This window comes from Amphiprion ocellaris, chromosome 10, assembly GCF_022539595.1.
Source record: "Amphiprion ocellaris isolate individual 3 ecotype Okinawa chromosome 10, ASM2253959v1, whole genome shotgun sequence".
NCBI classification, from domain to species: Eukaryota; Metazoa; Chordata; class Actinopteri; family Pomacentridae; genus Amphiprion; species Amphiprion ocellaris.
This window is the reverse complement of record NC_072775.1, coordinates 4,112,293-4,125,195: the sequence shown is the minus strand read 5'-3', so window position 1 is coordinate 4,125,195 and position 12,903 is coordinate 4,112,293.

Here is a 12,903-nt window from a genome sequence, read left to right as displayed (position 1 = left end):
CTGCGCTGCTCCACCCAGCGGCTGTTCCAGCTCCCCTGCTGCATCCTGCGCTGCTCCAACCGGCTGCTGTTCCACCTCTCCACTCGGCGGCTGTCCCACCTCCGATGCTGCATCCTGCTCTGGTCCACCCGGAGGCTGTCCCACCTCCGCTGCTGCATCCTGCTCTGCTCCATCCGGCGGCTGTCCCACCTCCGCTGCTGCATCCTGCTCTGGTCCACCCGGAGGCTGTTCCACCTCCGCTGCTGCATCCTGCCCTGTTCCACCCGGCGGCTGCTCCACCTCCGATCCTGCCTCCTGCTCTGCTCCATCCGGCGGCTGTTCCACCTCCGCTGCTGCATCCTGCTCTGCAAAACCAAGCAGCTGTTCCACCTCTCCACTCAGGGGCTGTTCCACCGCTGCTGCTGTGACCTGCTCTGTTCCACCTGTCCACTCAGCGGCTGTTCCACCGCTGCTGCCTCCTGCTCTGCTCCACCCGGAGGCTGTTCCACCTCCGCTGCTGCATCCTGCTCTGTTCCACCCGGCGGCTGCTCCACCTCCGATCCTGCCTCCTGCTCTGCTCGGCCCGGCGGCTGTCCCACCTCCGATGCTGCATCCTGGTCTTCTCCACCCGGCGGCCGTCCCACCACCGCTGTTGCATCCTGCTCTGCAAAACCAAGCAGCTGCTCCACCTCTTCACTCAGGGGCTGTTCCACCGATGCTGCTGTGACCTGCTCTGTTCCACCTGTCCACTCAGGGGCTGTTCCACCGCTGCTGCCTCCTGCTCTGCTCCACCCGGCTGCTCTTCCACCTCTCCACTCGGCGGCTGTCCCACCTCCGATGCTGCATCCTGCTCTGCTCCACCCGGCGGCTGTCCCACCTATGATGCTGCATCCTGGTCTTCTCCACCCGGCGGCCGTCCCACCACCGCTGCTGCATCCTGCTCTGCAAAACCAAGTAGCTGCTCCAGCTCTCCACTCGGGCTGTTCCACCGATGCTGCTGTGACCTGCTCTGTTCCACCTGTCCACTCAGCGGCTGTTCCACCGCTGCTGCCTCCTGCTCTGCTCCACCCGGCGGCTGTCCCACCTCCGCTGCTGCATCCTTTTCTGCTCCACCCGCAGGCTGTGTCACCCTTACCTGCTACCGCTTGCTCTGCTCCACCCGGCGGCTGTTCCACCTCCGCTGCTGCATCCTGCTCTGCTCCACCCAGCCGCTGTTCCAGCTCCGCTGCTGCATCCTGCGCTGCTCCACCCGGCTGCTGTTCCACCTCTCCACTCGGCAGCTGTCCCAGCTCCGATGCTGCATCCTGCTCTGCTCCACCCGGCGGCTGTCCCACCTCCGATGCTGCATCCTGGTCTGCTCCACCCGGCGGCTGTTCCAGCTCCGCTGCTGCATCCTGCTCTGCTCCACTCGGCGGCTGTCCCACCTCCGCTGCTGCATCCTGCTCTGCTCCATCCGGCGGCTGTCCCACCTCCGCTGCTGCATCCTGCACTGATCCACCCGGCGGCTGTTCCAGCTCCGCTGCTGCATCCTGCGCTGCTCCACCCGGCGGCTGTTCCAGCTCCGCTGCTGCATCCTGCGCTGCTCCACCCAGCGGCTGTTCCAGCTCCCCTGCTGCATCCTGCGCTGCTCCAACCGGCTGCTGTTCCACCTCTCCACTCGGCGGCTGTCCCACCTCCGATGCTGCATCCTGCTCTGGTCCACCCGCAGGCTGTCCCACCTCCGCTGCTGCATCCTGCTCTGCTCCATCCGGCGGCTGTCCCACCTCCGCTGCTGCATCCTGCTCTGGTCCACCCGGCGGCTGCTCCACCTCCGATCCTGCCTCCTGCTCTGCTCGGCCCGGCGGCTGTCCCACCTCCGATGCTGCATCCTGGTCTTCTCCACCCGGCGGCCGTCCACCACCGCTGTTGCATCCTGCTCTGCAAAACCAAGCAGCTGCTCCACCTCTTCACTCAGGGGCTGTTCCACCGATGCTGCTGTGACCTGCTCTGTTCCACCTGTCCACTCAGGGGCTGTTCCACCGCTGCTGCCTCCTGCTCTGCTCCACCCGGCTGCTCTTCCACCTCTCCACTCGACGGCTGTCCCACCTCCGATGCTGCATCCTGCTCTGCTCCACCCGGCGGCTGTCCCACCTATGATGCTGCATCCTGGTCTTCTCCACCCGGCGGCCGTCCCACCACCGCTGCTGCATCCTGCTCTGCAAAACCAAGTAGCTGCTCCAGCTCTCCACTCGGGCTGTTCCACCGATGCTGCTGTGACCTGCTCTGTTCCACCTGTCCACTCAGCGGCTGTTCCACCGCTGCTGCCTCCTGCTCTGCTCCACCCGGCGGCTGTCCCACCTCCGCTGCTGCATCCTTTTCTGCTCCACCCGCAGGCTGTGTCACCCTTACCTGCTACCGCTTGCTCTGCTCCACCCGGCGGCTGTTCCACCTCCGCTGCTGCATCCTGCTCTGCTCCACCCAGCCGCTGTTCCAGCTCCGCTGCTGCATCCTGCGCTGCTCCACCCGGCTGCTGTTCCACCTCTCCACTCGGCAGCTGTCCCAGCTCCGATGCTGCATCCTGCTCTGCTCCACCCGGCGGCTGTCCCACCTCCGATGCTGCATCCTGGTCTGCTCCACCCGGCGGCTGTCCCACCTCCGCTGCTGAATCCTGCTCTGCTCCACCCGGCGGCTGTTCCAGCTCCGCTGCTGCATCCTGCGCTGCTCCACCCGGCGGCTGTTCCAGCTCCGCTGCTGCATCCTGCGCTGCTCCAACCGGCTACTGTTCCACCTCTACACTCGGCGGCTGTCCAGCCTCTGATGCTGCATCCTGCTCTGCTCCACTCGGCGGCTGTTCCACCGCTGCTGCCTCCTGCTCTGCTCCACCCGGCTGCTCTTCCACCTTTCCACTCGGCGGCTGTCCCACCTCCGATGCTGCATCCTGCTCTGCTCCACCCGGCGGGTGTCCCACCTCCGCTGCTGCATCCTGCTCTGCAAAACCAAGTAGCTGTTCCACCTCTCCACTCAGGGGCTGTTCCAACGATGCTGCTGTGACCTGCTCTGCTCCACCCGGCGGCTGTTCCAGCTCCGCTGCTGCATCCTGCTCTGCTCCACCCGGCGGCTGTTCCAGCTCCGCTGCTGCATCCTGCTCTGCTCCACTCGGCGGCTGTCCCACCTCCGCTGCTGCATCCTGCTCTGCTCCATCCGGCGGCTGTCCCACCTCCGCTGCTGCATCCTGCACTGATCCACCCGGCGGCTGTTCCAGCTCCGCTGCTGCATCCTGCGCTGCTCCACCCGGCGGCTGTTCCAGCTCCGCTGCTGCATCCTGCGCTGCTCCACCCAGCGGCTGTTCCAGCTCCCCTGCTGCATCCTGCGCTGCTCCAACCGGCTGCTGTTCCACCTCTCCACTCGGCGGCTGTCCCACCTCCGATGCTGCATCCTGCTCTGGTCCACCCGCAGGCTGTCCCACCTCCGCTGCTGCATCCTGCTCTGCTCCATCCGGCGGCTGTCCCACCTCCGCTGCTGCATCCTGCTCTGGTCCACCCGGAGGCTGTTCCACCTCCGCTGCTGCATCCTGCCCTGTTCCACCCGGCGGCTGCTCCACCTCCGATCCTGCCTCCTGCTCTGCTCCATCCAGCGGCTGTTCCACCTCCGCTGCTGCATCCTGCTCTGCAAAACCAAGCAGCTGTTCCACCTCTCCACTCAGGGGCTGTTCCACCGCTGCTGCTGTGACCTGCTCTGTTCCACCTGTCCACTAAGCGGCTGTTCCACCGCTGCTGCCTCCTGCTCTGCTCCACCCGGAGGCTGTTCCACCTCCGCTGCTGCATCCTGCTCTGTTCCACCCGGCGGCTGCTCCACCTCCGATCCTGCCTCCTGCTCTGCTCGGCCCGGCGGCTGTCCCACCTCCGATGCTGCATCCTGGTCTTCTCCACCCGGCGGCCGTCCCACCACCGCTGTTGCATCCTGCTCTGCAAAACCAAGCAGCTGTTCCACCTCTTCACTCAGGGGCTGTTCCACCGATGCTGCTGTGACCTGCTCTGTTCCACCTGTCCACTCAGGGGCTGTTCCACCGCTGCTGCCTCCTGCTCTGCTCCACCCGGCGGCTGTCCCACCTCCGCTGCTGCATCCTTTTCTGCTCCACCCGCAGGCTGTGTCACCCTTACCTGCTACCGCTTGCTCTGCTCCACCCGGCGGCTGTTCCACCTCCGCTGCTGCATCCTGCTCTGCTCCACCCAGCCGCTGTTCCAGCTCCGCTGCTGCATCCTGCGCTGCTCCACCCGGCTGCTGTTCCACCTCTCCACTCGGCAGCTGTCCCAGCTCCGATGCTGCATCCTGCTCTGCTCCACCCGGCGGCTGTCCCACCTCCGATGCTGCATCCTGGTCTGCTCCACCCGGCGGCTGTCCCACCTCCGCTGCTGAATCCTGCTCTGCTCCACCCGGCGGCTGTTCCAGCTCCGCTGCTGCATCCTGCGCTGCTCCACGCGGCGGCTGTTCCAGCTCCGCTGCTGCATCCTGCTCTGCTCCACCCGGCGGCTGTCCCACCTCCGATGCTGCCTCCTGCTTTGCTGCTGAGTAGAGAGTTGGAACAATAGCTGTGTAGAGCATAGCAGGAGGTAGCAATGGAGGTGGAACAGCTTTCGGGTGGAGCAGAGCAGGAGGCAGCAGCGGTGGAGAAGCTGCTGAGTGGATAAGTGTATGACCTCCGCTGCTACATCCTGTTCTGCTCCACACGGCGGTTGTTCCACCTCCTCTGCTGCATCGTGTTCTGCTCCACACGGCGGCTGTCCCACCTCCGCTGCAGCCTCCTGCTCTGGTCCACCCGGCGACTTTCCCACCTCCGCTGCTGCATCCTGCTCTGGTCCACCCGGGGGCTGTTCCACCTCCGCTGCTGCATCCTGCCCTGTTCCACCCGGCGGCTGCTCCACCTCCGATCCTGCCTCCTGCTCTGCTCCATCCGGTGGCTGTTCTACCTCCGCTGCTGCATCGTGCTCTGCAAAACCAAGCAGCTGTTCCACCTCTCCACTCAGGGGATGTTCCACCGCTGCTGCTGTGACCTGCTCTGTTCCACCTGTCCACTCAGCGGCTGTTCCACCGCTGCTGCCTCCTGCTCTGCTCCACCCGGCTGCTCTTCCACCTTTCCACTCGGCGGCTGTCCCACCTCCGATGCTGCATCCTGCTCTGCTCCACCCGGCGGGTGTCCCACCTCCGCTGCTGCATCCTGCTCTGCAAAACCAAGTAGCTGTTCCACCTCTCCACTCAGGGGCTGTTCCAACGATGCTGCTGTGACCTGCTCTGCTCCACCCGGCGGCTGTTCCAGCTCCGCTGCTGCATCCTGCGCTGCTCCACTCGGCGGCTGTTCCAGCTCCGCTGCTGCATCCTGCACTGATCCACCCGGCGGCTGTTCCAGCTCCGCTGCTGCATCCTGCGCTGCTCCACCCAGCGGCTGTTCCAGCTCCGCTGCTGCATCCTGCGCTGCTCCAACCGGCTACTGTTCCACCTCTCCACTCGGCGGCTGTCCCACCTCCGATGCTGCATCCTGCTCTGCTCCACCCGGCGGCTGTCCCACCTCCGCTGCTGCATCCTACTCTGGTCCACCCGGAGGCTGTCCCACCTCCGCTGCTGCATCCTGCTCTGCTCCACCCGGCGGCTGTCCCACCTCCGCTGCTGCATCCTGCTCTGCTCCACCCGGCGGCTGTCCCACCTATGATGCTGCATCCTGGTCTTCTCCACCCGGCGGCCGTCCCACCACCGCTGCTGCATCCTGCTCTGCAAAACCAAGTAGCTGCTCCAGCTCTCCACTCGGGCTGTTCCACCGATGCTGCTGTGACCTGCTCTGTTCCACCTGTCCACTCAGCGGCTGTTCCACCGCTGCTGCCTCCTGCTCTGCTCCACCCGGCGGCTGTCCCACCTCCGCTGCTGCATCCTTTTCTGCTCCACCCGCAGGCTGTGTCACCCTTACCTGCTACCGCTTGCTCTGCTCCACCCGGCGGCTGTTCCACCTCCGCTGCTGCATCCTGCTCTGCTCCACCCAGCCGCTGTTCCAGCTCCGCTGCTGCATCCTGCGCTGCTCCACCCGGCTGCTGTTCCACCTCTCCACTTGGCAGCTGTCCCAGCTCCGATGCTGCATCCTGCTCTGCTCCACCCGGCGGCTGTCCCACCTCCGATGCTGCATCCTGGTCTGCTCCACCCGGCGGCTGTCCCACCTCCGCTGCTGAATCCTGCTCTGCTCCACCCGGCGGCTGTTCCAGCTCCGCTGCTGCATCCTGCGCTGCTCCACCCAGCGGCTGTTCCAGCTCCGCTGCTGCATCCTGCTCTGCTCCACCCGGCGGCTGTCCCACCTCCGATGCTGCCTCCTGCTTTGCTGCTGAGTAGAGAGTTGGAACAATAGCTGTGTAGAGCATAGCAGGAGGTAGCAATGGAGGTGGAACAGCTTTCGGGTGGAGCAGAGCAGGAGGCAGCAGCGGTGGAGAAGCTGCTGAGTGGATAAGTGTATGACCTCCGCTGCTACATCCTGTTCTGCTCCACACGGCGGTTGTTCCACCTCCTCTGCTGCATCGTGTTCTGCTCCACACGGCGGCTGTCCCACCTCCGCTGCAGCCTCCTGCTCTGGTCCACCCGGCGACTTTCCCACCTCCGATGCTGCATCCTGGTCTTCTCCACCCGGCGGCCGTCCCACCTCCGCTGCTACATCCTGTTCTGCTCCACACGGCGACTGTCCCACCTCCGCTGCTACATCCTGTTCTGCTCCACCCGGCGGCTGTCCCACCTCCGCTGCTGCATCCTGCTCTGGTCCACCCGGAGGCTGTTCCACCTCCGCTGCTGCATCCTGCCCTGTTCCACCCGGCGGCTGCTCCACCTCCGATCCTGCCTCCTGCTCTGCTCCATCCGGTGGCTGTTCTACCTCCGCTGCTGCATCGTGCTCTGCAAAACCAAGCAGCTGTTCCACCTCTCCACTCAGGGGATGTTCCACCGCTGCTGCTGTGACCTGCTCTGTTCCACCTGTCCACTCAGCGGCTGTTCCACCGCTGCTGCCTCCTGCTCTGCTCCACCCGGCTGCTCTTCCACCTTTCCACTCGGCGGCTGTCCCACCTCCGATGCTGCATCCTGCTCTGCTCCACCCGGCGGGTGTCCCACCTCCGCTGCTGCATCCTGCTCTGCAAAACCAAGTAGCTGTTCCACCTCTCCACTCAGGGGCTGTTCCAACGATGCTGCTGTGACCTGCTCTGCTCCACCCGGCGGCTGTTCCAGCTCCGCTGCTGCATCCTGCGCTGCTCCACTCGGCGGCTGTGCCAGCTCCGCTGCTGCATCCTGCACTGATCCACCCGGCGGCTGTTCCAGCTCCGCTGCTGCATCCTGCGCTGCTCCACCCAGCGGCTGTTCCAGCTCCGCTGCTGCATCCTGCGCTGCTCCAACCGGCTGCTGTTCCACCTCTCCACTCGGCGGCTGTCCCACCTCCGATGCTGCATCCTGCTCTGCTCCACCCGGCGGCTGTCCCACCTCCGCTGCTGCATCCTACTCTGGTCCACCCGGAGGCTGTCCCACCTCCGCTGCTGCATCCTGCTCTGCTCCACCCGGCGGCTGTCCCACCTCCGCTGCTGCATCCTGCTCTGCTCCACCCGGCGGCTGTCCCACCTATGATGCTGCATCCTGGTCTTCTCCACCCAGCGGCCGTCCCACCACCGCTGCTGCATCCTGCTCTGCAAAACCAAGTAGCTGCTCCAGCTCTCCACTCGGGCTGTTCCACCGATGCGGCTGTGACCTGCTCTGCTCCACCCGGCGGCTGTTCCAGTTCCGCTGCTGCATCCTGCGCTGCTCCACCCGGCGGCTGTTCCAGCTCCGCTGCTGCATCCTGCGCTGCTCCACCCGGCTGCTGTTCCACCTCTCCACTCGGCGGCTGTCCCACCTCCGATGCTGCATCCTGCTCTGCTCCACCCGGCGGCTGTCCCACCTCCGATGCTGCATCCTGGTCTGCTCCACCCGGCGGCTGTCCCACCTCCGCTGCTGAATCCTGTTCTGCTCCACCCGGCGGCTGTTCCAGCTCCGCTGCTGCATCCTGCTCTGCTCCACTCGGCGGCTGTCCCACCTCCGCTGCTGCATCCTGCTCTGCTCCATCCGGCGGCTGTCCCACCTCCGCTGCTGCATCCTGCACTGATCCACCCGGCGGCTGTTCCAGCTCCGCTGCTGCATCCTGCGCTGCTCCACCCGGCGGCTGTTCCAGCTCCGCTGCTGCATCCTGCGCTGCTCCACCCAGCGGCTGTTCCAGCTCCCCTGCTGCATCCTGCGCTGCTCCAACCGGCTGCTGTTCCACCTCTCCACTCGGCGGCTGTCCCACCTCCGATGCTGCATCCTGCTCTGGTCCACCCGGAGGCTGTCCCACCTCCGCTGCTGCATCCTGCTCTGCTCCATCCGGCGGCTGTCCCACCTCCGCTGCTGCATCCTGCTCTGGTCCACCCGGAGGCTGTTCCACCTCCGCTGCTGCATCCTGCCCTGTTCCACCCGGCGGCTGCTCCACCTCCGATCCTGCCTCCTGCTCTGCTCCATCCAGCGGCTGTTCCACCTCCGCTGCTGCATCCTGCTCTGCAAAACCAAGCAGCTGTTCCACCTCTCCACTCAGGGGCTGTTCCACCGCTGCTGCTGTGACCTGCTCTGTTCCACCTGTCCACTCAGCGGCTGTTCCACCGCTGCTGCCTCCTGCTCTGCTCCACCCGGAGGCTGTTCCACCTCCGCTGCTGCATCCTGCTCTGTTCCACCCGGCGGCTGCTCCACCTCCGATCCTGCCTCCTGCTCTGCTCGGCCCGGCGGCTGTCCCACCTCCGATGCTGCATCCTGGTCTTCTCCACCCGGCGGCCGTCCCACCACCGCTGTTGCATCCTGCTCTGCAAAACCAAGCAGCTGCTCCACCTCTTCACTCAGGGGCTGTTCCACCGATGCTGCTGTGACCTGCTCTGTTCCACCTGTCCACTCAGGGGCTGTTCCACCGCTGCTGCCTCCTGCTCTGCTCCACCCGGCTGCTCTTCCACCTCTCCACTCGACGGCTGTCCCACCTCCGATGCTGCATCCTGCTCTGCTCCACCCGGCGGCTGTCCCACCTATGATGCTGCATCCTGGTCTTCTCCACCCGGCGGCCGTCCCACCACCGCTGCTGCATCCTGCTCTGCAAAACCAAGTAGCTGCTCCAGCTCTCCACTCGGGCTGTTCCACCGATGCTGCTGTGACCTGCTCTGTTCCACCTGTCCACTCAGCGGCTGTTCCACCGCTGCTGCCTCCTGCTCTGCTCCACCCGGCGGCTGTCCCACCTCCGCTGCTGCATCCTTTTCTGCTCCACCCGCAGGCTGTGTCACCCTTACCTGCTACCGCTTGCTCTGCTCCACCCGGCGGCTGTTCCACCTCCGCTGCTGCATCCTGCTCTGCTCCACCCAGCCGCTGTTCCAGCTCCGCTGCTGCATCCTGCGCTGCTCCACCCGGCTGCTGTTCCACCTCTCCACTCGGCAGCTGTCCCAGCTCCGATGCTGCATCCTGCTCTGCTCCACCCGGCGGCTGTCCCACCTCCGATGCTGCATCCTGGTCTGCTCCACCCGGCGGCTGTTCCAGCTCCGCTGCTGCATCCTGCTCTGCTCCACTCGGCGGCTGTCCCACCTCCGCTGCTGCATCCTGCTCTGCTCCATCCGGCGGCTGTCCCACCTCCGCTGCTGCATCCTGCACTGATCCACCCGGCGGCTGTTCCAGCTCCGCTGCTGCATCCTGCGCTGCTCCACCCGGCGGCTGTTCCAGCTCCGCTGCTGCATCCTGCGCTGCTCCACCCAGCGGCTGTTCCAGCTCCCCTGCTGCATCCTGCGCTGCTCCAACCGGCTGCTGTTCCACCTCTCCACTCGGCGGCTGTCCCACCTCCGATGCTGCATCCTGCTCTGGTCCACCCGCAGGCTGTCCCACCTCCGCTGCTGCATCCTGCTCTGCTCCATCCGGCGGCTGTCCCACCTCCGCTGCTGCATCCTGCTCTGGTCCACCCGGCGGCTGCTCCACCTCCGATCCTGCCTCCTGCTCTGCTCGGCCCGGCGGCTGTCCCACCTCCGATGCTGCATCCTGGTCTTCTCCACCCGGCGGCCGTCCCACCACCGCTGTTGCATCCTGCTCTGCAAAACCAAGCAGCTGCTCCACCTCTTCACTCAGGGGCTGTTCCACCGATGCTGCTGTGACCTGCTCTGTTCCACCTGTCCACTCAGGGGCTGTTCCACCGCTGCTGCCTCCTGCTCTGCTCCACCCGGCTGCTCTTCCACCTCTCCACTCGGCGGCTGTCCCACCTCCGATGCTGCATCCTGCTCTGCTCCACCCGGCGGCTGTCCCACCTATGATGCTGCATCCTGGTCTTCTCCACCCGGCGGCCGTCCCACCACCGCTGCTGCATCCTGCTCTGCAAAACCAAGTAGCTGCTCCAGCTCTCCACTCGGGCTGTTCCACCGATGCTGCTGTGACCTGCTCTGTTCCACCTGTCCACTCAGCGGCTGTTCCACCGCTGCTGCCTCCTGCTCTGCTCCACCCGGCGGCTGTCCCACCTCCGCTGCTGCATCCTTTTCTGCTCCACCCGCAGGCTGTGTCACCCTTACCTGCTACCGCTTGCTCTGCTCCACCCGGCGGCTGTTCCACCTCCGCTGCTGCATCCTGCTCTGCTCCACCCAGCCGCTGTTCCAGCTCCGCTGCTGCATCCTGCGCTGCTCCACCCGGCTGCTGTTCCACCTCTCCACTCGGCAGCTGTCCCAGCTCCGATGCTGCATCCTGCTCTGCTCCACCCGGCGGCTGTCCCACCTCCGATGCTGCATCCTGGTCTGCTCCACCCGGCGGCTGTCCCACCTCCGCTGCTGAATCCTGCTCTGCTCCACCCGGCGGCTGTTCCAGCTCCGCTGCTGCATCCTGCGCTGCTCCACCCGGCGGCTGTTCCAGCTCCGCTGCTGCATCCTGCGCTGCTCCAACCGGCTACTGTTCCACCTCTACACTCGGCGGCTGTCCAGCCTCTGATGCTGCATCCTGCTCTGCTCCACTCGGCGGCTGTTCCACCGCTGCTGCCTCCTGCTCTGCTCCACCCGGCTGCTCTTCCACCTTTCCACTCGGCGGCTGTCCCACCTCCGATGCTGCATCCTGCTCTGCTCCACCCGGCGGGTGTCCCACCTCCGCTGCTGCATCCTGCTCTGCAAAACCAAGTAGCTGTTCCACCTCTCCACTCAGGGGCTGTTCCAACGATGCTGCTGTGACCTGCTCTGCTCCACCCGGCGGCTGTTCCAGCTCCGCTGCTGCATCCTGCGCTGCTCCACTCGGCGGCTGTTCCAGCTCCGCTGCTGCATCCTGCACTGATCCACCCGGCGGCTGTTCCAGCTCCGCTGCTGCATCCTGCGCTGCTCCACCCAGCGGCTGTTCCAGCTCCGCTGCTGCATCCTGCGCTGCTCCAACCGGCTGCTGTTCCACCTCTCCACTCGGCGGCTGTCCCACCTCCGATGCTGCATCCTGCTCTGCTCCACCCGGCGGCTGTCCCACCTCCGCTGCTGCATCCTACTCTGGTCCACCCGGAGGCTGTCCCACCTCCGCTGCTGCATCCTGCTCTGCTCCACCCGGAGGCTGTCCCACCTCCACTGCTGCATCCTGCTCTGCTCCACCCGGCGGCTGTCCCACCTCCGCTGCTGCATCCTACTCTGGTCCACCCGGAGGCTGTCCCACCTCCGCTGCTGCATCCTGCTCTGCTCCACCCGGAGGCTGTCCCACCTCCACTGCTGCATCCTGCTCTGCTCCACCCGGCGGCTGTCCCACCTATGATGCTGCATCCTGGTCTTCTCCACCCAGCGGCCGTCCCACCACCGCTGCTGCATCCTGCTCTGCAAAACCAAGTAGCTGCTCCAGCTCTCCACTCGGGCTGTTCCACCGATGCGGCTGTGACCTGCTCTGCTCCACCCGGCGGCTGTTCCAGTTCCGCTGCTGCATCCTGCGCTGCTCCACCCGGCGGCTGTTCCAGCTCCGCTGCTGCATCCTGCGCTGCTCCACCCGGCTGCTGTTCCACCTCTCCACTCGGCGGCTGTCCCACCTCCGATGCTGCATCCTGCTCTGCTCCACCCGGCGGCTGTCCCACCTCCGATGCTGCATCCTGGTCTGCTCCACCCGGCGGCTGTCCCACCTCCGCTGCTGAATCCTGTTCTGCTCCACCCGGCGGCTGTTCCAGCTCCGCTGCTGCATCCTGCTCTGCTCCACTCGGCGGCTGTCCCACCTCCGCTGCTGCATCCTGCTCTGCTCCATCCGGCGGCTGTCCCACCTCCGCTGCTGCATCCTGCACTGATCCACCCGGCGGCTGTTCCAGCTCCGCTGCTGCATCCTGCGCTGCTCCACCCGGCGGCTGTTCCAGCTCCACTGCTGCATCCTGCGCTGCTCCACCCAGCGGCTGTTCCAGCTCCCCTGCTGCATCCTGCGCTGCTCCAACCGGCTGCTGTTCCACCTCTCCACTCGGCGGCTGTCCCACCTCCGATGCTGCATCCTGCTCTGGTCCACCCGGAGGCTGTCCCACCTCCGCTGCTGCATCCTGCTCTGCTCCATCCGGCGGCTGTCCCACCTCCGCTGCTGCATCCTGCTCTGGTCCACCCGGAGGCTGTTCCACCTCCGCTGCTGCATCCTGCCCTGTTCCACCCGGCGGCTGCTCCACCTCCGATCCTGCCTCCTGCTCTGCTCCATCCGGCGGCTGTTCCACCTCCGCTGCTGCATCCTGCTCTGCAAAACCAAGCAGCTGTTCCACCTCTCCACTCAGGGGCTGTTCCACCGCTGCTGCTGTGACCTGCTCTGTTCCACCTGTCCACTCAGCGGCTGTTCCACCGCTGCTGCCTCCTGCTCTGCTCCACCCGGCTGCTCTTCCACCTCTCCACTCGGCGGCTGTCCCACCTCCGATGCTGCATCCTGCTCTGCTACACCCGGCGGCTGTCC